This window comes from Aedes albopictus, chromosome 2 (genome assembly GCF_035046485.1).
Source record: "Aedes albopictus strain Foshan chromosome 2, AalbF5, whole genome shotgun sequence".
Taxonomy (NCBI): domain Eukaryota; kingdom Metazoa; phylum Arthropoda; class Insecta; order Diptera; family Culicidae; genus Aedes; species Aedes albopictus.
In genome coordinates, this window is record NC_085137.1 from 448,019,197 (window position 1) to 448,044,159 (window position 24,963).

Sequence of the window (24,963 nt, forward strand, 5' to 3'; positions counted from 1 at the left end):
GAATAACTACTGCAGAAATTTCAATATAGCGATACCTCTTCAAGTACGGCAAGATTGAATGCGAAAATTGTAGGGGGACGCAGAGTGATCTCGGTCTCTAGTAGCAACATCCATTACACTCGAACATTCCTTTCTCTTTCCAAATGAATGTAAGGACTTAGCCGGCGTATGAGTATGAACAGTTACTCCAGGATTTCTTCCATACTTGCTACAATGATTCTATCTTGAATTTCTCCAGAGATTCCTTTAATATATCATCTAGGAATTCTACCAGACATTTCTTCGGGGACTTGTCCTTAGATATCTTTAAAAGTTGCTCCAGTTCAAATGCTGCTTTCGAGATTGTTTCAGGAGTTTCACCAGAGATCCATTACAATATTCCTTCAGAGATTTCTTCAAAGGTTTTTACATATATTCCTTCCAGAATTCCGCTGTAGATTGCTCCAATAATTCCATTTGGAATTATTCGAAGTATTTCTGCAGGAATGTCTTCCGAAAATTGTTCGAGAAAATTTTACTAGAGGTTATTCAAAAGTTAATCCAGGAATATCTTTAAAAACTCCGTTAGTATTCCTCCGCAGAACTCTACGATCGAATAAAGTTCGCCGTAACACGAAGTTAACCATCTACAAAACGTTGATTAGACCGGTCGTCCTCTATGGGCACGAAACATGGACCCTACGTGCAGAGGATCAACGCGCCCTTGGAGTTTTCGAACGGAAGGTGTTGCGTACCATCTACGGCGGAGTGCAGATGGAAGACGGGACTTGGAGAAGGCGAATGAACCACGAGCTGCATCAGCTGCTGAGAGAACCAATCATCGTCCATACCGCGAAAATCGGGAGGCTACGGTGGGCGGGTCACGTTATCAGGATGTCGGATAGCAACCCGACTAAAATGGTTCTCGAGAGTCATCCAACCGGTACAAGAAGACGTGGAGCGCAGCGAGCTAGGTGGGTCGACCAAGTGGATGACGATCTGCGGACCCTACGCAGAGTGCGGAACTGGAGACAAACAGCCATGGACCGAGTGGAATGGAGGCGGTTTCTATGTACAGCAGAGGCCACCCCGGCCTTAGCCTGACCGGTAAGGTAAGGTAAGTAATTCCTTCAATAATTCGTCCAGAAATTACTGCAGACATGGATTTTTTTCATTTTTTATCCAGGGATTCCTACAAAAATTCTTCCAGGAATTCGCTAAGAAAGCTCTCGTGAGGTTCCCTAAGGAATTCCTCAAGGGATTGCTTCCAATGTTCATCATGGGATTTCTTCACAAATTTCTCCAAGATTCCTCCAGGGATTCGCCTTGGAATTCCTTCTGTGATTCTTTCGGGAACAACTCCCAGGGTTATTTTGAAAATGCCTCCGAGAACTCTTCTTGGGATCCCTTCAGGAATTCCTCCTGGAATTCTTCCAGAAACTCCCCCAGGAATTAATCTAAGACTTCCTCCAGGAACTGTTTAGGGATCCCCTTAGGAATTCCTCATGGGATTGCTTTCAAGCTTCCTCCTGGGAACTCCTCAAGGGATTCCTTAAGGAACCGCTACATGAATTGTTCCAAAAGTTCCTCTGCGTACTCTGTTTAGGATTCCTTCAGGATTTCCTCTGGAATTTCAGTGATTACTTCAGAGCTTCCTCCTGAGATTTCTTCAGAAACTCCTCCTAGAATTCCCTCAGAAATTGATCCTTGGATTTCTTTAGGAATTCTTCCTGCGATTCCTCTAATAACTCCTCAAGAAATTCCTCCAGAAATTTCTCCAGGATTCCTCTTGGAATTCCTTCATGGATTCCTCTAAAACTTCTCACAGGGATTCTTCCGGGAGTTCCTCTAGCATTTTTTCTGGAGATTCCTTTAGTGACAACAAAACGGTTAACTATAGAACCGACACAAGCAATCTGAGTGTTGTTTACTCGGGTCTTCTGCACTCAATCACGCACGGAGAGAGATAGCAGAACATCGTCAAAGCACGCTGTGATGCTCTGTTTCTGTTAATGTCTTTTCTGTTCCATCGTTTCGTTTTGACGTCTCCACTCACAGACATTTTGATTCAAACCTGTTTAGATGTGCCTAGGTGAAAGCTGTGTAAGTTTGTGCTCCGTTCAAAGTTTTGTTAATTAAAAATGAATCAAGTCATTAGGTCCGAAATTTATATGTGCGATTATAATTTCAGTGTAATGTTGTCAGCCGTTCAAATTGTCCATGTTCAAACCCACTTGACCTAAAAACAACCTTTAATGTGAGTAATTTTATGTTTTATGTAACAAATGACTTGACTACTCAAACTTTGTATGTAAATTGTAGTTTGCCCTGAAGATGAGTGGATAAACGCTCGAAACATCGGCTATAATTAAAACCGTTGTTTTATAAGTAACCCGATGACCGAAAACGCTGTAATTGCTAGTTTCCTCCAGAGGTTCCTACAGATATTCCTCTTGATATACCACACTGAATTCCTCTAGATATTCCTCCAAGAATTCAAACTGACAGTGCGCCAGTAGTTCTTCAAGGAAATCTTCCAGGAATTCCTCCAGGAACTTCTCTAAGCATTCCTTCAGGGATTCCCCATGGGATGTATACAGGGATTCCTCCAGGAATTCCACTAGAGATTTCTCAAGAAATTTCTCTAGACATTCCTCTAGGAATTCTTACAGGCATGGCTCCAGGAATTTCCCAAGGCGTCTCTCCAGGCATTCCTTCAGAAATTCCTCTTGGGATTACTCTAAGCATTCCTCCAGGAATTTCTTTAGGAATGCCTGCACTACACCTACGGAAATTTCTCCAAAAAAAATCTCTTGGGATTCCTCCAGAAATTTCTCCAGGAATTCCCCCCGGAGTGTATCCAGGAATTATTCCAAGAATTTCTCCAGTGATTCCTGCATGAATCCCTTCTGAGATACCTCTGAGAATACCTTCAAGGATTTCTCCAAAAATCCTCCAGGAAATCCTCCAGGGATTTCATCAGGAATGCCCCCAGGAATTTCTCCCAGAATTTATGCTGGAATTATTCCAGGTATTCCTCCAGGCATTTCTCCAGGGACTCCTCCGGCAATTCCACCAAGATTTTTTCCAGGGATTACCCCAGGTATTTCTTCAGGAATTCCTCAAGGAATACCTCCAGGATCTCTTCCAGGAATACCTCCAGGAATTCCTTCGGAAACTCCTACAGCAATTCCTCCAGGGATTTCTCCAGAAAATCCTCCATGGAATCCTTCAGAAATTCTTTCAGGAATTTATTCAGGAATTCATCGAGGAATTTTTCCAGGGATTCATTTGGGATTTCTTCCAGAATTTCCTCAAGGAATTCCTCTGGGAACTCCTACTGGAATTACTCTAGGAATTACTTCAGAAATTTATCCAGGGATTCCTCTTAGGATTCTTCCAGAGATTCCTACAGAAATTTCTCCGACGATTCCTTCAGAAATTCTTCCAAGAATTCCTCCAGAAATAATTCCCAGTAAACTCCTCTAGGAATTGCTTCAGAAGTTTCTCCAGAGGTTTCTCCCAGAATTCATCTAGAGATTCCTCCAGGTATTAATTCAGGGATTTCTTCAAGAATTCCTCTAGGGATTTCTCCAGGAGTTCCACCTGGGATTCCACCAGGAATTTGCCCAGAAGATCCTCGCGGCATTTATCCTAAGGTTCTTCCAGAAAAATGCTTCAGAAATTCCTACAATAATTCTTCCAAAAGTCCTCCAGGAGGTCTTCCAAGACTTTCTCTTGAAATTTCTCTAAGGATTCCTCCAGGAATTCCTCAAGATGTTTTTTCTCCAGGGTGTCCTCCCAGATTACCTCTGGAGAATCCCCCAGGAGTTCCAGGGATTCTTTCAAAATTTCTTCCAGAATATGCTCCAAGAATTTCACCTGGGAGTCCTGGAATCCATCCAGGAATTCTTTCAGGTATGCCACCAGGAATTTATGTAGGAATTTCTCCACGAGATCATTCAGGAATTCCTCCGGAGACGGTTTGACGTATAATCTCCATTTTATATATTAAATTTATTTAGACAAACAAACAATCCCATGAACTTGTACTCCATGCTGCAAACGGATCATTTTATGGTTGTGCAACATAGTATACAAAATATCGAATCGATGTGAAAACATCGATTCAAAGCATTCGATTTAATCGGTGAATCGATTCTGCTGGAACGACTCGAATCGATTCACAAAAATCGATACATCAGCCAAACTTGCCCAATGCTATTCCACGGTTTCTTACAGAAATTCTTTTCAGATTCCTTCTGAAATTCCGCCTGGAGTTCCTTCGGGAATTTCTTCTAAGATTTCTGCTTGAATTTAACCTAAGATATTTAGTGGAACTTTTCCCGGGGTTTCAGAAAAAAAAACTCCTGGATTTTATTCCACAGGTTTTCTTCCGTAGCTCCTCTCAGCGTCTGCCAGCCAAAAACATTTTCGGCAAGGAATTCCGGTGGTAAGTAATTTCGGTAGTTGTGTCCAAAGAATACCTGAGAAATATCCCCAGAAGAACTTTGCGCGGAATTTTCAGGATACTTCCGAAAGGAACTCAGTCAAAAAATTAGGAAATGATTTCCGGTTGAAACATTGCAGTAATTTCTAGCAGAAGTGCCAAGACGAACTTTTAGGAAAATCCCAGGAGAAACTTCAGTAGACGGAACTTTGAGAGGAATCCTGGGAAAATATCTGGAAAAATCCTGGGAGGAAGCCCGAGAGAAATACCTGGATGAAATCGTTTAGAAATCCCGAAAGGAACTCCCAAAAATCCCAGGAAAGCCCCTGGGAGATATCGTGGGAGAAAGTCCTCGTGAAATTCCGATAGAAACTGTAGAAGAAATCCGAAGAAAATCATTGAGAGAAATTCCGGTACGAAATATAGGATGAATCCGTGATATGATTTGGAAGCCCCTGAAAATAACTCACGTGAACTTACTGCAGAAACTTTGGGAGCAATTTCAGAAGAAATATCCGTAAAGGCTTTTGGACATATCTGTGAAGAAATCCCTGTAGAATCCCGAGAGAAGCGTTAGAAAACCTGGAAAAACTTTTTGGAGAATCCAGGGAAAAGTTCTAAAAGAAATTTCAGCAGAAATACTGTTTTCATTGAGAAAATTCGATGAACTTCAAAGAAAAAAATCAATCCCGGGGGAAATACCGGTAGAGCCTCTTTAAGAAATCTCGAAAGAAGGCACTCCGAAGCAAAACTCTGTAGTTTCAGGAAACCCCTGGAAGAATTTTTGGGTAGAACTTTAGAAAATATATCGCAAGAGCATCCTGGAGCAATTTCTGGAGAAACTCCGAGAGTAGTTTCGGAAGGGAGTAACCCGGAACACTTTAAGGAGGTTTCCATAAGAGTTTAAAAAAAAACAGGAGTAATCCAGAGTAGAATCGTGGATCCAGAAGGAATTCAAGAACAAATCCTCATAGATATGTAATGAGACTACCGGTAAGCATCCCCATCGACATCTGCCGGAAATCCAACAAGAACTATAGGAACTAAACCTTCGTCACCGTATACAAAAGGCAAAAAGGGCAGTTTCACAAAATTATGGAGTACACCCGGAACATGGTTCACATGAAAACTGTCGGAAACCACTTCTGTGTAACGCATATGTACACGAAATGTAACGAAAGCGTTGCCCCGTGTATCAGGGTATCACTTCGATGTCATCGATGAACTGTGTAGCACGATACAACATAGAAACACTTTCGGTCGAGTAGACTTTGCCATCTCCAGCCAGGTCAACGACTGTCGAAGAGGATACCTTCTCGAGCATCTTCCGGTTCAACTAAAAGCAGTAGAAGTTCGAGATCTTTCAGAAGATCTACAGCTACTCCGTGTCGGATAGTGGGATAGATAGATTGTGAAGTTGGCCGATGTGCGACAGCATTACTTTATCACGGAAAACTCATAAGCCGGGAAGGAAGGAAACCGTGGTCGATAAACTAGACTACAATCAACACTCGATCGTGTCCGAGTTCATCGAGAGGTGTTTTGTGTCGTTTCAGAAGACCGTAGATGTTCCTTCTGGTTATGCACGAACATGGCGAATTTCTATTGCTGATCCGCTAAAGAGACAAGCCCCTGTTGATAAACGAGTAACACAAATTTGTACCCTCGTAAATCGGCTACACTCGGAACGCCTTCAGTACGGGAGTATCATTCATGCGTACCGACCGGCACATCCTAACCCCCAGCCCGGTCATGATCCCCAAGCAGCTGTGCTTCGGCTTAACAGCGAATCCGTTCTCGCCGATCTACGGAGTGAAAAACATCCTCCGGGATATGTACGGCCCGGCCAGTTCATATCGTGGTGTAGCGAAACAACCCATCAGTTGCAGATCGTAAACGGCGTAAACTTAGAAAAGGTTTACAACAAGCTGGTTGCGTTGGTGAAGGTTTCCGGAAGCGGTACAAAGGCTCTTGACAAGAATGTGGAAGTGAAGTACTGAAGTGTGGACTAAGGTGTTACATACACAGCACTTCATGTTTAGCTAGGAAGCCTTTGAATAAAGTTCACAGACAGCTGCAAGCGCTGAAGAACGAAGAAGCTTCGTAGAAGAGGAACTGTGTCAAAAACGTGTGTATTATGAAGTGTTTCGTGGTTAAACTTTGACACTGCCTTAACTTAAGCATCTTACTCCTAGTTCCTCTACGATAGACCGATGCCAATCTGAAGTTGAGTGATATAAAGCAATGGAAGTGCGTGGTGGGAGGTGGAGCTGTTAGGTTACCGCAGCTGATCACAGATGAATGATTGTACGACATTTCCCCGAAAACCAGTTCCCCGAATGAAGTTTCCCCGAAAGTTTTTTCCCCGAATGTACCGTTTCCTCGAAAAATGTTTCCCCGAATGTACCGTTTCCCCGAATGTACCATTTCCCCGAATGTACCGTTTCCCCGAAAAGATTATTGCATATGCCATTTAACACTGACCCAATTCACAACTAGGGGCATCCGGTCTTTAGGACGAAGTACGCTTAGCCAAAGTACGTCAGATCGAAGTACGTTAAGCCGAATGGGTTGCGAAGCTGAAGTTCATGGGGTAAAATGGGTCAGTAGGCCCTCTTCTAAATTTTCTTCATAAGCGATGTTAAAATTTGTTTTCGAAGGCCTAAAAGATGTTTGAGTCCCTTGAGTGTTTTACATTCCTCGAATCTAGGGAATTCTATGGATACTGAGATATACTTCCATGATTATACATTATTCTTTTATCCTTTTCCCTTTTCCCAAATAGATGATTTCTTGATGTTGATGTTATACTGTTACTGAAGAACTGATGATGAACCCAAGTAACATGTTGATAGGCAATTAGTCTTGTAGAGGTTTTGAAAACCGTCATAAATCTTTCTATCCATTATTTTAGTTTTATTATGGTTCTTAGAACCTCTTCTAGTGTATTTGACTAAACAATGTTACTTGGGAAGTGATCACTCTGCCAACATTCCATCTGAAAATTTCGCCTCTTTTTATAACACGCAGTTGTTTTTAGTTGTAATATTGCATAGCTTATTGACGGTAGTAATTTATCAAACCATTGACTGTCCCATGTACAGTTTACCCTTCTTCGAGATGTCGTCTATTCTTTTGAGTATTGGGTTATATATGATCAAACTGGGCTTTCAACGCAATCGTAATGATGCTCGTCCGGCGTAATGATACTTTCGGCCTAGTGATTGCAGCCTAACGTACTTCGGCCTGACATACTTCTGTCTAAAGATCCAGCAGCGTCTTTTTGGCTAGATTGATAACATTTCATTTAATAAAATTTTCCTTCTTTCAAACATAGGCTGTTCTTTCCAATTGAACTGCTCAATCAATCATCAGTAATTTGACTGCTGCTATATTTATTATTTTTTTGTGACTGACTGTTCTAGTAGGTATCTACAGGCGTTATAGTAGAAATCTTCATCAAAGATTCTCCCTTCTTTCATCATATACTGTTCTTTCAAAATATTGCCGGCGGTCTAACTACTAGTATGTTCTGTAGAAATGTCAATTCCAAATGCTACTTCGGTCATAATTGATCCATTGAATTACAAAAAAAGAACTGAAGAGTGCTTAGCTTCAAATCTGTTTGCCAAACAAATTGAATTACATTGACTTTTGTTTTAAAGCCTGTTAATATACATTAAAATTGTGCTCATAGACTTCCTTCGCTAGCAAGAATATCTTAAGACTTAAAGTTGAAGTCATCTGGATCATGTGTTTTACAATGACAATGAACTTTAGCAGATTACTACCACAATCACGATGACTCGTTTTAAAGGTATTATGGGTTTGAAGGGCGTTTTCATCAATTGAAAATTCAAAAATAAATAGAAAGAACAGCCTATGAATGAAAGAAGGGAAAATTATGATGAGCGTGTTTTTAATTGAGTGCCATGTCATTTTCAATTAGTACAACAGAAAAGAACGACCCACATTGAAAAAAAGCAAACCTCATTGAAGCATCATGAAGAACATTATGTTTCGAAGAATTCATGGTAAGTGGGAATGCACAATATCAATGAGATGTGAAAGTTTCTATGATCTTGATGTCTTTCTAAAGACTACACATTGGCACACTTTGTACTCAGGCTAGCTTTCCGCTACTTCGTTTCAATGACTAGTTTAGAAAATGGAATTAATCAAGAAAATGATTAGAAACCAGTACTAAAAATAGTATTATAAATATTTCGGGGAAACGGTACATTCGGGGAAACAGTCCATTCGGGGAAACGGTACATTCGGGGAAACGATTCGTTCGGGGAATCGTTTTTCGGGGAATTAACTTTCGGGGAAACTTCATTCGGGGAACTGGTTTTCGGGGAAATGTCGTACAATCCAGATGAATTGATAAGGGCCTGTCCGTATCAGAAATCTGGCCAAAGTCTACACTCCATACAAATTTCAAAAATTTTCTATGATAAAAAGTCTGCGAGGAGGGATGGAGGTTCTGAGAAGGCCGAAAATGAGTCTACGTAGTTTATGGACGGCGCCTAAGGGATCTTGAGGCGAAAAAACGTCAACGATGATGTAGGCTGAAGACTGGAGATCAAGGATATATTAGCGGTGAAGTTGCTCATTGGGTATACCAGTGAAACGCTAATGCATACTAAATACGGATGATTCACGATCTTTGGAAGGGACAGACCTGCATGTGAAAGGTGTTGCAGTACACGGGTAATTGTTTGTAGATAAATTGATCGACGCTATTTGTGTGCCAGTCTCTTCTACTTTGTGGCGTGGATTGAGTGTTTGCCAAAGTGTTAGGACGGTTATGCCGTACCTCGATCGAGCTTCGGAGTATGATGGTAATGCACAACGAATGGTTGAGTAATCCGAAGCGGTATTGTGAGTGATGTTGATATAAAATATATCATTAACCCTCATGCAGAAAAACGCATGGTTGATTTTCAAACTAAGTATTTACTTATTCCAAAGTTATATTTCTTTGTTCTTACTTGGAGTTTATCTATCAAAACAATCAATTCCCATCATTCCATATAACGTTAAAAACTTCATTTGTTTCAACAAAATGGGGACCACAAACATGGCTCGGAAGCACTCACACATCTTTAAAATTCTCACCCCAGCATCGTCACAACGAAGAAAGTGTTTCAAATCCATCACTCCAACTTCCAAGTGCAGTTTTGGACGTGATGGATAACGCGCAGTTACTCAAAACAGCATCAACAGAAAGTTGGTAGGTTTCACCTTTTTGTCTTTTTTTTTTATTCGTTCTCGCTTCCATCCGCTTTCCGAGTGTTTAAAAATAGATTTCCGAGCTGCCGCAGGAGTTGCCGTCACAACACAATCACATTCCGGCTTTGTTAGTGGCAAAAGTGCAGTTGTTTAAAACGATCCGTTATTTTATGTTGAAACTACCAAATCTTTGTTTGTTCTAACCAACTGTAAAAAATTTCGACAAAAGAAAATATTTGTATTACACTAGTTTACAGCATTTTTGAACTCGGTAAGCTGATGATCATTTTTGGTGTAGAATCATACCCTGAGTTCAAAAACGTGAAGGACAAAAATTACAGTAGAGCGGAAATTTTTTCGACATTCCATACAAGGTTGATGATTTGAAATCGATTTTTGTTCTATTTTTTAAGCAAAGTCGCTCACTTCACACATCTCATTCTCCGTAATCAATGCTCCGATTGAGCTGAATTTTTTACTGTAACTCGCCTACATATGATATGTCAAATAAACGTTGAAAAAGAATTTTTAGGTTGTTTTTTTTTCTTATTGAAAAAAATACATTTCTTCATATATTTTTGGAAATTTTGCTAAAATTTAAGGAGATCGTCCCAAAAACTCGCTAGTATCTTGAATTTCATCAATCTGACGTAAAACCTGCATTCAGAAGATCGAATGGTATTGTAATCAGCTTTTAATTTATGGAAAAAGATTTGAAATTGGTTGAAACAAACGCAATACATTTGAATTTTAATAAATTCCATATTTTAAAAAATTGTAAAACTCGATATTGAGCTAAAACTTAAAAACTGCTCTACTTAAATTTTTTTAAAGCACGGTTTCGAAATCAGCGCTAAATTGTACTTTAAAGATTTTGGTCGTTGACAGAAGTTCACGATTTTCGTTTTATTTTGTAAACTAGTGTTATCAAACAATAAAACAGTTCAGTTCAAACTAGAAATCTGTTTGTCGCTATAGTAAACTGAAAATTCGGTTGATTTGAACTAGAATTTAATTGTGTTTACAATTTATTTTTCTGCGTGTAGTAGGATGTTGGGGGTACGGTAAAGGCTGGGTATGCTGCGCAATTCAGATCCCATTGTGATCCACTAGCCTCTGCCCAGCAACTCCTATCCCTACCTCCACGCGGTACCGGCCGGAAACTATGAGCAACCTTAGGGAAGATCGGGTAACCAACCCCGGTGGGAACTTTGGTCGTAGGCTGACAGGGAAGGGGGGGTTTGCTTCGGTAAACCTGAGCGTCTGTTCTCCAGGAGGAGCGGCTCACAACAGCGTCTGATCCCCATGTTAGGGGCGGCTGATCTACGTCCGAGTGCCAGGGAAGGACTCTAAGCTCAACTGTGCACTATGGTCCTCCGGAAAGTAGGGGGTAGTTGTCAGGCCCTACGAGCCAGCCGTAAAAAACCATTGTAACGGAAAATCAGTAACAGAATAATACGAACCGAGACCAACGGCAACGACCCTAGCGATCAAAAAGGACTTGCGATTGGAAACTCGGTACGTGGAACTGCCGATCTCTCAACTTCATTGGGAGCACCCGCATACTCGCCGATCTACTGAAGGACCGCGGGTTCAGCATCGTAGCGCTGCAGGAGGTGTGTTGGACAGGATCCATGGTGCGAACGTTTAGAGGTAATCATACCATCTACCAGAGCTGCGGCAACACACGCGAGCTGGGAACAGCTTTCATCGTGATGGGTAATATGCAGAGGCGCGTGATCGGTTGGTGGCCGATCGACGAAAGAATGTGCAGGTTGAGGATCAAGGGCCGATTCTTCAACTTCAGCATAATAAACGTGCACAGCCCACACTCCGGAAGTACTGATGATGACAAGGACGCATTTTACGCGCAGCTCGAACGCGAGTACGACCGCTGCCCAAGCCACGACGTCAAGATCATCATAGGAGATTTGAACGCTCAGGTAGGCCAGGAGGAGGAATTCAGACCGACGATTGGTAAGTTTAGCGCCCACCAGCAAACGAACGAAAACGGCCTACGACTCATTGATTTCGCCGCCTCCAAAAATATGGCCATACGTAGCACCTTTTTCCAACACAGCCTCCCTTATCGTTACAGAGATTTTCTAACGGCCTTTCGGAAGATTTAGTTTGCGTCAAATTTAATTTCATTTCGAATTTATAAAATAGTGTTCCAATCCAAAAAATCCAGTGCCTATTCGCGTGTGCAAAAGTATGTTTGTGGTTCCGGGCTCCTGCATTATCCCACTGATGTCGGTGCAATTGAATTGTCCGTATAAACTACCGGAGTGAAGAAAATGCGGTCGTTTTGGGACGTGTTTCGAGGTCCCTTACGTGAATCCTGAATTGGATGCTGAGCGGCTGATTTGGTGAGAAAGTTCCAACTACTTTTCCCCTTTTTTCAAAAATAAATTAGATGTACAATTACTTTTGGTCTGTATCCAAGCCCGTATCATACAGTAGACTTTCGTTTCCATTATTTCTAGAACTTTTTATATTTTACATTTTTAACACATTCAGTGACAAGTAGACTACGTTTTCCGCGTTTTATTTAAGCCTAGATTCGTAATATCGCGGGTGTAAAAGAAAAAAACAGTTTTTATTGAAATGGTTTTACCATTTTTTTATTAGCTTCTTTTTTGTTTGAGGTAAATCGAGATATAATTTTTTTTATCATATTGATGTGTGATGATGTCACCTATCAAACTGCGTGCTGTGTCAAAAATATCTCACTAACAGGCATTCCTAAGACAATCTAACCTAGGCTAAACGTCGCGTTCAGTTCATTTCTGTGTGAAATGGACTAAAGATTTCTGCTTCCTAACGGAGTGGAGACGCGCGATAGGATTTTCTTTTTAGCTTGTTTTCGCGTGGAAAAGTGCTCGACCCCGTAAACACTGTTAATATTCCCTGAAAATGACGCGAATTTGGGGTCGATTTCAATCGAAATTTTTCGCGTGTGCATCGTTCATCGTAAAACAAAACAAGAATCGGTCCGTTGATTGTAGCAATTTGTTTACCAAGACAAAATCCCTAGTACACCTTCCCTTCCCATATCCAAACTCCTAGTGATTTCTCGTAGTAACGCAGAGAATTCCTCGGTTATTGGCCTAAGCGAGATTCACGTCATCACTTCCTTCCCTATCCTCAATTGACCTGCATTCGGACGCGGCCGGCGCTGGTATTGCTTATTGAAAAGTATTGGGATTCCAGCATTTACACAATGAGGAGAAAGCTTGTCCCAAGCATCACCTGTTGGTTCTTTGTGTAAATGCAGTTGTCCTTGCAATAACAGAAGAGCAACCGCGGGCGGTCAATCATGCTCATGCTCATGCTCATGCTCATGCTCACAGCCTCCCTTATCGTTACACCTGGAGATCACCACAGCAGACGGAATCTCAAATCGACCACGTTCTGATTGACGGACGGCACTTCTCCGACATTATCGACGTCAGGACCTATCGTGGCGCCAACATCGACTCCGACTAGAGATGGTCGGGTTTCAGATTTTACAGACCCGAACCCGACCCGTACCCGAGAATTTTTTGTTCCGTCAAACCCGGACCCGACCCGAACCCGAAAATTTTTCATCAATCAAACCCGAACCCGACCCGAACCCGAAAAAAAATATTTATCAATAAACCCGACTGAAACCCGAGTTGAAAAATGATCGTTAAATGTTAAATGTTAAATGTTAAATAAAACATTTTCTAGATACTGATTTATCTACACTGGTATGAAACCCGACTTAAACCCGGCGTTGTTCAAACCCGACCCGACCCGTACCCGAAATTTTTGAAATTGTTTAAACCCGGACCCGACCCGAACCCGAGCTTTTAACAAATTTCCAAGCCCGAACCCGACCCGTACCCGTCGGGTTCGGGTTCGGGTCGGGTTTCGGGTTTGAAAACCCGAAACCCGACCATCTCTAACTCCGACCACTATCTGGTGATGGTCAAACTGCGCCCAAAACTCTCCGTCATCAACAATGTACGGTACCGGCGACCGCCACGGTACAACCTAGAGTGACTGAAGCAACCGGATGTCGCCTCAGCATACGCGCAGAATCTCGAGGCCGCGTTGCCAGACAAGGGCGAGCTCGATGAGGCCCCTCTAGAGGACTGCTGGAGTACAGTGAAAGCAGCCATCAACGACGCAGCCGAGAGCACCATCGGGTACGTGGAACGGAATCGACGGAACGAATGGTTCGACGAAGAGTGCAGAACGGTTTTGAAGGAGAAGAATGCAGCGAGGGCGGTAATGCTGCAGCAAGGGACTCGACAGAACGTGGAACGTTACAAACAGAAGCGGAAACAGCAGACCCGCCTCTTTCGGGAGAAAAAAGCGCCGCCTGGAAGAAGCGGAGTGTGAAGAAATGGAACTGCTGTGCCGTTCCCAAGAAACACGGAAGTTCTATCAGAAGCTCAACGCATCCCGCAACGGCTTCGTGCCGCGAGCCGAAATATGCAGGGATAAAGACGGAGGCCTCTTGACGGACGGACGTGAGGTGATCGAAAGGTGGAAGCAGCACTTCGATCAGCACCTGAACGGCGTGGAGAACGTAGGCACGGGAGCCCACGGCAACGGAAGGAACGACGACGCCAGTGCAGCGGAGGACGGAAATGAACCAACTCCCACGCTGATGGAAGTTAAGGCTGCCATTCACCAGCTCAAAACCAACAAAGCAGCTGGTAAGGATGGTATCGCAGCTGAACTCATCAAGATGGGCTCAGAAAAGTTGGCCACCTGTCTGCATCGGCTGATAGTCAGGATCTGGGAAACCGAACAGCTACCGGAGGAGTGTAAGGAAGGGGTAATCTGCCCCATTCACAAGAAAGGCGACCATTTGGAATGTGAGAACTTCAGGGCGATCACTATTTTGAATGTTGCCTACAAAGTGCTATCCCAGATCATCTTCCGTCGTCTGTCACCTAAAACAAATGAGTTCGTGGGAAATTATCAAGCCGGCTTCATCAACGCCCGGTCGACAACGGACCAGATCTTTACCGTACGGAGAATCCTCCAGAAATGCCGTGAATACCAGGTCCCAACGCACCACCTGTTCATCGACTTCAAAGCGGCATACGATAGTATCGACCGCGCAGAGCTATGGAGAATCATGGACGAAAACGGCTTTCCTGGAAAGCTGACTAGACTGATTAAAGCAACGATGGACGGTGTGCAAAACTGCGTAAGGGTTTCGGGTGGACTATCCAGTTCATTCGTATCTCGCCGGGGACTGCGACAAGGTGACGGACTCTCATGTCTACTCTTCAACATCGCGCTGGAAGGTGTGATGCGACGAGCCGGGCTCAACAGCCGGGGAACGATTTTCACAAAATCCGGTCAATTTGTGTGCTTTGCGGACGACATGGACATTATCGCTAGAACATTTGGAACGGTGGCAGAACTGTACACCCGCCTGAAACGCGAAGCAGCAAAGGTCGGACTGGTGGTGAATGCCTCAAAAACAAAGTACATGCTGGTAGGCGGAACCGAACACGACCGGATCCGTCTGGGTAGTAATGTTACGATAGACGGGGATACTTTCGAGGTGGTGGAGGAATTCGTCTACCTCGGATCCTTACTGACGGCTGACAACAACGTGAGCCGTGAAATTCGGAGGCGCATCATCAGCGGAAGTCGGGCCTACTACGGGCTCCAGAAGAAACTGCGGTCGAAAAAGATTCACCCACGCATCAAATGCACCATGTACAAAACGCTAATAAGAACGGTGATCCTCTACGGGCACGAGACATGGACCATGCTCGAGGAGGACCTACAAGGACTCGGAGTTTTCGAGCGACGCGTGCTAAGAACGATCTTCGGCGGTGTGCAGGAGAACGGTGTGTGGCGGAGAAGGATGAACCACGAGCTCGCTGCACTTTACGGCGAACCCAGCATCCAGAAGGTGGCCAAAGCCGGAAGGATACGGTGGGCAGGGCATGTTGCAAGAATGCCGGACAACAACCCTGCAAAGCTGGTGTTTGCAACGGATCCGGTTGGCACAAGAAGGCGTGGAGCGCAGAGAGCACGATGGGCGGACCAGGTGGAGCGTGACTTGGCGAGCATTGGGCGCGACCGAGGATGGAGAGCGGCAGCCACAAACCGAGTATTGTGGCGTACTATTGTTGATTATGTCTTGTCTTAATGATGTTGAACAAATAAATGTAATGTATGTAGGATGTTGGGGTCAATATGACCCAGATAGGCACGTTGAACGTACACTACGCCATTGTGATGCGAAAAACCTAACATCTTAGGAGGGTTAATAATGCTCTATCAAATTGTTACCGGCTACCTAAACTTTGATATTGTTATTATGAAGAAACTAGAAACATTCAACAGAAAATTATATGGGATAGATGTGAACTACTTAGTCATGACCGAGTCGACGCCAGATCAACAAGACAATTCGATCGACGTGAACGTTCTGTTAACTTCAGGTTCTGTTAAAAGATCTGCAAAAAAGCCAGAGTTCATCACAGGAACCAAGTCCATTGATAACGTCCAGCTTCTGGGTCGGTTTTACCTCCAGAGAAAGGTTAAGGTGATTAGTAACACCGCGACTTTCCACTGAGTGCAGCTTCCGTCAATCAGAACCTCGTCCTCAAACTACCGCTTGTTGTTGTGCATCATGCCTTCGCTAATAACCTCAACGGTGAAGAAGACTGGTGGTCAGGACGTTGAAGAAACGGCATTTCAAGGAAAAGATCGCAATCGATCGCGGTATGGGGCAGCAAAGGTTTCTATAACGTGAGACGTGAGGGACACTAGTTCTACTTGATCTGGCAACCATCAACGGAGTCGACTTGATTGGAGAAGAATGTCATAGCATCGTGGAGAAAACGTTGATCCGGAAGAATCCTATGCACACTTGCAACGTGTTCTTCAACGGATTGATCAACGAAGTCTAGCAGGTAGAGTTCGGACACTCGTGGTTGTTGTACCAGTACAAACAAATGTTTACGGCTCGAGCACGTTACGGCACAGTCAGTGACTCGTCGTCGAATCATATTTCAATGGAATCTAGTTGGAGGAGTTGCTTCGTACAGGATATATACTTCTTGGATCGCAATGAACATCTGTCGGATGCGGTTTCGCGAGTGCTTGCCGTCGAAGGCGTCAACTACCTAGAAGGAAACACCATTCTAGGAGGCATCGAGTCCGTCAGATCGGTCAACAACGTTACGTTCGAAACGTAGCATTTACTACTCAAGTTGGTTCATAAAAGGCTGAACGGAGAGCTCTACCGAAAATCCAAGTTCCCAGCAACACTTGATCTACCAATTGTCGATGGCGACATTGGAGGTGAACATGATCAACGACAAAGCTTACAAAGAGTTCGTGGACAGCCTAGTACGTAATGAAGAGGCGATTAGAATTGGGATAGCGATTACGTTGGCTCAGAATTTAAAGGCTAATAATCTGAATTTGAGCCAAGTCATAAAGAAGGTAGGATTTAATTATTATCGCAAATAGAGACCGAGAATATCTATGCAATGTGCAGTGTGCATCTTTACATCGATCATTGGAAAAATGTTTGTTAGGAAAAAGAGAGATCTGGAAGTCCATTTTGACAAGTGAAGCGATCTTCAAATATTGTTTTCTGTCTGAACTCAAACTCTAGAATGACGAAATTTATTTAGGAAATGATCTGTTAACTTTGAATATTTCATTTCATTTCATATCACCTAACTACATTCTTTAAGTTTTCTTGGAGCCAAAATATCGAAGTAATTGTTTATACCGGACTGTAAAATGTTAAGTCAGCAACCTGTAAGAAACCTGCTCGGAGTACTTGTATACCGTAGAAATACTCGAACAAAATTCGTCACACTATTATCCACATTTCCTCACATCAACAACGTAACCGCGGGGTCATAGGAAAGATGACCGAACAGCTTCCCCGCTGCCATGAATCATGTTCATATTTTTAGACTCTACGGTACGTCCGCCGGTAAAAACAACCAATTTCGCATGCTCACCTACTCACACAGTGACTGATTTTCAGTAAGTTTAGCCTAGTGACTCTTTTATGATGGGCTTGACCGTTAGGAGACGTACGGTTTGTTTTGTGTGCTTTGCCGTATTCTTGGCAATGTTTTAATGTCTCTAGGCGCATCTTCGCTCATTTTTGGCGAATGGCCCATTTGTATCGGTCAAACTGTTAATTGATTTGTTGTGGTGTATAGAATCTTGGAAATACACATCCGTGATTCACGATATGTGCAAACCTATTCGAAACCGACAGATATCTGTATGACCTGTACTGTATAATGGATTGAGATGTAGGGGCATCTGGGGTAATATGCACTGTCGAGGCAAAACGCACCCCCTTGATTTTTCAGGAGTTATCGGTTTTGGAGCTTTGAAACCTTGCCAGTCTTATAGAACGTCCTTATTAATGAGCACCTGGAAAATTTTACATATCTGCGTTACGTAATTAGTGAGAAAAATGAATTAAATCAAAACGCAGGTTTCTGATGTAATTTTTCCGATCGTTTGTCGAACGATTTGAAGGTGAAAACCGACCAAATATCTTAAGCTGTTGTATTTATTCAGGTAATTGAGGGTAATACTAAGCGCAGAAATAATAACATAAACAGTAATGTACATAAATTATATATGGGTCATTCCATATGAAGTGACCGAGAAAATGTGAAAACTTGCGACCGACCATCACGGATTTGAACCAAATTTGGTTGAAACATTTGTTTAGATGGAAAAAGAAAAAATCCAAATTTTGGTGCCGATCGGATCACCCCTCGGCCCGTGGCAGCACCCCTCGTTTTGGCCGATATGAAAATTATCCTCTCTTTCTTTTATTTTTATCATTGAAACGATTGCACCTACACATTTTCGACCTTCGGCTTTTTTAAAGGAAATCGTTCAGGGAATCCAGCAACAATATTATTTTTTTGGTACAGTGTTGCCAGGTACCATATTTTTCAATTTTAAAACTAAAAATCGATTTTTCTCAAAATACGTATATTTTGATTTTAAAAATTTTGATTTCATCGTGTTTATCAGACATTTTTCTATCGAAAAAGCTTAACTCCTCAAAGTAATTTGCGTCGTTCCTGAGATATAGCGTTTTTAAGAAAAAATATTCATTTTTTTCATATAAAGTATCATATAAAATCAGGTGCAGTTTACGAATTTCGCAAAAAAAATTGTTCGATGCCATACAAAGACGTTTTGTTTTTTGAAAATTACAGTGTTGCCAGTTCATTAATTATGAGTCGTAATGGACTAGCATAACCTGTTGAACTAAAAAAATGTAGCTGAGATTGAGATCATCAATTCTAAACAAATTTCATATATTTTAACATTATCTGAACAGAAGTGCTGCCAAATATGTAATATTTATTGTAGAAATCTTAATTTTATTAGAACATTAGTATGAAATCTAATTAACAAGCCAAAAGTATTTTTTTTATTTAGGTTTAGTACATTTGGCAACATCGACGTAAAATATATTCAGGAAAACATTTGATAAGTGTATTTATAAGCAACAGTGCTGAAAATGTAATTTCAATATAACTACATTCAATGACCCACAGCTAATTTCAGAAGCTGAACCTGAAAATATGGAATATGATAAAATATGAAGTATGATATCCTTTGGAATTAGATAATATTAGATACTACGCATCTTCGCGCAACTGGTAGCTCAGACTTCAGTATTTTTATTTTATATTCGAAGGTCCAACTCCTTATAAAAATCCCTGTAAAAATAACTTTTGATTGATTTTTACGGCAGTGTTGCCAAGTATGCTAGTATTTATCGGAAACGCAAACAATAGGTGCAGGTATTGCGTTTACTCTTACTGGATTGCCGAATAATAGATCATGTCTTTTATTGTCCCAGGCAGAGAAGTGAAGAACAGTGTTGGGTATTGTGTTGTCTATTGATGTGATTGCATATGGTATGAGTTTTTGTTTGTTCTTCGTGGCGAAGAATGAACAAAAATTTCTGAGTGAAATGGATTAGTGGCGTTTGCTCCCTAGAGCCTACTTTTCTTAGGCTTTTTTTGCATGGAAAAGAGATCGGTTGTACGCGAATGTTAATTCCGATAAATCAAATCGATTGTTCGATCAATTATAGGTGACTCCCAGATCGACAATGTATAGTATCATATTAAGAATTCGCCTCACTCCATTCATATTCACTCCTTTTTGCTGAATCGAATCGAGAAAGATGCAGCAAACGGATTGTCGTGATCAAGCACATATCCCCATCACCAGTGGAAAGCCATACGCAAGTTGCTTGACATGGATATTCGTTGCCGTTCGTCGCAGTTTTGATCGCAAGCGAATGAATGAATGGCGAATGGAGAAGAATGCTGGTGAGTGATCGAAGTGGCTGCTGTCGTCGCTGATAAAGCCTAGTACGCACCTGGTAAGAAAAGCACTCAAGAAAAAATCCCTCTAATTACCAAAGGAATTTTGACAACTGATTAGTATGGGAGGAAAAGAAATTTCATTTCTTTTCAGCTGCGGACTGCTCAAGAAATTTTGACAACGAAATCATTTCTTGACCGTTTTTTGTCCTATCCTTTTCCACAGTACTTTTGAGGTGCGTACTACACTTAAGCAAACACACAAACTAAAGCGACAATCGTTCGCTGCGATTAACCATGGAGTAGCAATTATGAATTGTGTTGCCATCTATGCTCATAAACATGCAGTGTTGCCAAATGTGCTCGTTATGTATAAAAACAGAATTCATTTGTTTTTATTTGGTGTTATCTATTTACGAAAGCTTTTGTGTAAATTAGATGTTTACAATAAAAATGACATATGTGGCAACACTTCCATCTACAACATCGTTGAAATGAATAAAATGACAATTGAAATGAATTTCACAATAGATACATTTTATATTTTAACAATTTATCCTCATCTTTTCCAATAAACCAATTTTTTTTATTGCTAACTATCAAACTAACAATAACTGTCAATTATCGGGTCATTCTGTTAGATAGGACCATAAACAAAAAAACACAGACAAACAGACGTAACATTGGAAAAATTCCAACGACCACGGTTTTAACGATCTTTTTAAACGTTTATAGTTGTAGCTTTCACAACCAGAGGTGCGCACATCATTTTTCTACGCGTTAAACGTTTCACCTAGTGTGAACTAGGCGATGGATTTTCGCGAAAAATTTTCTAGGTGTTACGTCTGTTTGTCTGTGAAGAAAAGGTCAACAGCAGGGTCGTAAGAGAAGATGTATATTGTTTTTATCCCGTTCACACATCTTGCAACACACATGGTGCGCATTTTCAGAATAACCTGTACATTGTCAAACACTTGAAGGTTAGGTTTCATGGTATAATAAAAAAGGTAAACTGGCAACACTGTCACAATTTTTTTAATCCTTTTTATATTCGATATTGTTCAAATCAGCACAAAACGTGATTATATGGCATCGAACAATGTTTTTTTTACGAAATTTATAAACTGCACCTGATTTTATATGATACTTTATATCAAAAAAATGAATATTTTTTCCTTAAAACGCTATATCTCAGGAACGACGCAAATTACTTTGGGGAGTTAAGCTTTTTCGATAGAAAAACGTCTGATAAACACGATGGAATCAAAATTTTTAAAATTAAAATATACGTATTTTGAGAAAAATCGATTTTTAGTTTTAAAATTGAAAAATATGATATCTGGCAACACTGTACCAAAAAAATAATATTTTTTATGGATTCCCTGAACGATTTCCTTTCTAAAAGCCGAAGGTCAAAAATGTGTAGGTGCAATCGTTTCAATGATAAAAATAAAAGAAAGAGAGGGTAATTTTCATATCGGCCAAAACGAGGGGTGCTGCCACGGGCCGAGGGGGGATCCGATCGGCACCAAAATTTGGATTTTTTCTTTTTCCATCTAAACAAATGTTTCAGCCAAATTTGGTTCAAATCCGTGATGGTCGATTGCAAGCGGTCGGTCACTTGGCGTGGAATGACCCATATTTTAAACAATTTTATTTTTTACTCTTGATTGGGGCAATATGCACTCCATGTGTTGGGGCAAAACGCACCTATAGAAAACAAGCTGTAATCATATCTATGAGCACTGTGTAAGTAATCGCAAATGAAATTGAGCTATTATTCGTCTTAAAACCTTAGAAAACATGCATTTTCTCTAAAAAGGGAAGAGATTTATAAACTCGACAGTGCATCTTGCCCCAATGTTGTGGTGCGTCTTACCCCTTTGTTTGAGTGCATCCTGCCCCATTGTTGTAGTGCATTTTACCCCGAGCATGGGTGCATACTGCCCCGCATAAACTTACGAAGCCGTAATGTTGGTCTTCACAAAAAACGTTATTTTCAAAAGCTATACTATATAAGGGAAAAAGTTTTGTTCGAGATCGCTTAGAATGCAAATATTTGCAATGAATGCATGCATTAAAACAATAAATTATTGTCCTTTTATATGCATTTGGACGCATCTTCCTTAACTGGTGCGTATTACCCCAGAATCCCCTAACTGAACTAACCAATGTCAACTCTCTTTCTCTGGCCCAATGAAACCATAATAACTCCTTCACCAAAACAGCTGAAGCGACAGGCGACCACTTGAGACGCTACTACTTCATGGCCCCCAACTGCTACCATCGAAACCGACGACGCGACAACCAACGTCTACCATCTATCCATCAACTTGTACAGTAAAAGTAAGGTGTCTCGTCGTCGTTTCTTCTCGCCCACACTTCGCAAGTTCGCAAAGAGCGTGGAAAGATTAATGGGACCGTTACCGGATCAAGAGCACACCTCGCTAGAATAAAATGCGCGACCCGTGTGTTTGGCAACGACCACCTTACACGCGCGCATGAAGATAACTGCCCGAGTAGAAATCAATTCGGTTGATTTTCCAAAAGTTGACGAAACATCAACTGTCACTAATCAACTTGTTGGCTCCTCTGGCAAGAATTAAATTGATCATCAAATACTGTTTTGTTCAGAACTGATCTTTCTACCATATGGATACTTCATTCTGCTCGGGTCTCTATGTATACGGCTGTATCACCGTCCGTAACGCGTCAACTCGCGTTTAAAACAATAAATTTAATTGCCAAACATCAACGTTAAACCCAACGCAACGTAAAGATCGCGCGTGAGGTTCGTTTGTGATCACCGCGCTGAGCCAAGCCAACGATAGTTAGAATCGTCTTCGTGTAGCGGCAGCAGTGGCAAAGCTCTGTTTTGGTCGTGCAGAGTGTTTATTTGTTTACATTATACAGCAGTGCTGCTGTAGACACCGCCAGGGATGGGAACACTCACTTGCAGAGAGTTACACTCACTTGATGTTTTCTCAGCTCAGAAGCGTGCAATCAAGAAATGATGTATGGACGACTTTTGCCTTGTGGTTTGGTCTAAAAGTTTGCCGAGTAGAGTAGAGGTCGCACACGCGTATCAAAGTCGTGACAGAGCTGTAAAAGCGACTCTCCACGAGGTGAGTGTAATTTACATTCACCTCGTGGAGAGTTGCCTTCGTAGCTCCTTCACGGCTTCGGTATGCGTGTGCAACCTCTACTCTATTCGGCAAACTTTTAGACCAAACCACAAGGCAAAAGTCGTCCATACATCATTTCTTGATTGCACGCTTCTGAGCTGAGAAAACATTAAGTGAGTGTAACTCTCTGCAAGTGAGTGTTCCCATCCTTGGACACCGCAAACAAGCGGAAAGTTAACCTTTTTGTTGGCTACGTGGGGACAGATACCGAAAAGAGCTTCCAGATTGATGGGGGCCCTTTAAGGTTCATGCCCTTGAAATTGGACGTCTCATTGTGTCGTACAACAGTTTCCCGGCATCAACGGGTTGCTGGAATCTACTAGAGGCAATTGATTATTAAGATATCTGCAAAAGATGCACGTGATAGAGAAGTTGATGATTTACGGCAAAATGATTAAAGTCAATTGAAGCCCCATCACCATCTCATAGAATTCCATTACATATCTTATGACGACAAACAGCGTGATGTTAGGTCCAACGCATGGCTTTGTAGGGTATGAGTGCTATTAATAATCTCAATCTATACCAACAAGTTTTTATCGCTGTTGTTCATATTTGTTTACTTTTGAACTGCAATTGTTATGTATCTGATTTTGTCAAGTTTATGTGGTGCCTAGGGTAAGAACAGTCCTCATCGATCTTCAGCATCAAAGAATAGCAACGATCCCAGACAACGATCAATCTTTGCAAACTTATGCAAAGCGGTACAACCCAAGTGGCTTTAGTCCAAGAACTTTACTTACATCCGAAATGGGAACTTCTATCTAGTTAACCTTGTGCAATCGGTGTTTGCTACTTTCAGTAAAAATTATATAGCCAATTCACGTGACATGCCTCGGGCATGTCTGCTTGTCGGTCCAGTTCAGTCAGTCGGTGTCCTTCCCGCTGTTGGGGTGATTACGTCACTGCGTCCAATAAGCTGATCTTTTGTGGCATGTCCCGATTTGATATTCGCATCTAGCTAGCTAATTGTCATGTGTCAAATAATCAGGTTCTGCCATGACGCGTATTTTCCCAGTCAGGTGGAATGGAATTTGTAAACCCTAAGACCTTCCCAGGCTCTGCAGACCAGAACTCACTGGGTTGCAAGCAATCACTGTTTATTTAGAAATCATTGCCTGCGCGTGTATAAAGCAACACAACTGCATAGCGGATGTTCCGAGGTTTCTATTGTACAGTTTAATATACCACATAATGGTTCTGGGCGCTTGAGCCTAGCTATTTCGCACTGTAGTTGGAGGAAATGCCAATGCAGAAGAACCCGTAGCTTCCGGGAAGGTAAGTCCAGTTCCCTGGGTTATTGGATTGCTGTCAGACCCTGCGAGCCAGCCGTAAAAAGACAAGCACCGAAAAATTAACAAGGGAAAACTGCGAACCGATACCAATGGCGACGACCACAGACACGAAAAGAGACTTGCGATTGAAAGCTCGGTACGTGAAACTACAGATCTCTCAACTTCATCCGGATGTGTTGGACAGGATCTATGGTGCTAAAGTTTAGAGGTACCATCTGCGAGAATTGCGGCAACACACGTGAGCTGGGAACAGCTTTTATAGTGATGGGAGACATGCAGAGGCGCGTGATCGGTGCGCCGATCGACGAAAGAATGTGCAGGTTGAGGATCAAGCGCCGATTCTTCAACATAAGCATAATAAACGTGCACAGCCCTCACTCCAGAAGCACTGATGACGACAAAGACGCATTTTACGCGCAGCTCGAACGCGAGTAAGACCGCTGCCCAAGCCACGACATCAAGATCATCATAGG

The 24,963-nt window shown here is 42.0% G+C and overlaps 1 protein-coding gene across 2 annotated transcripts in view; it reads right to left on the reverse strand.

Moving 5' to 3' along the window:
* LOC109419650 (vinculin) overlaps positions 1-24,963 on the reverse strand; it is a 79,115-nt gene that overhangs the window by 14,500 nt on the left and 39,652 nt on the right. The window lies entirely within an intron of this gene.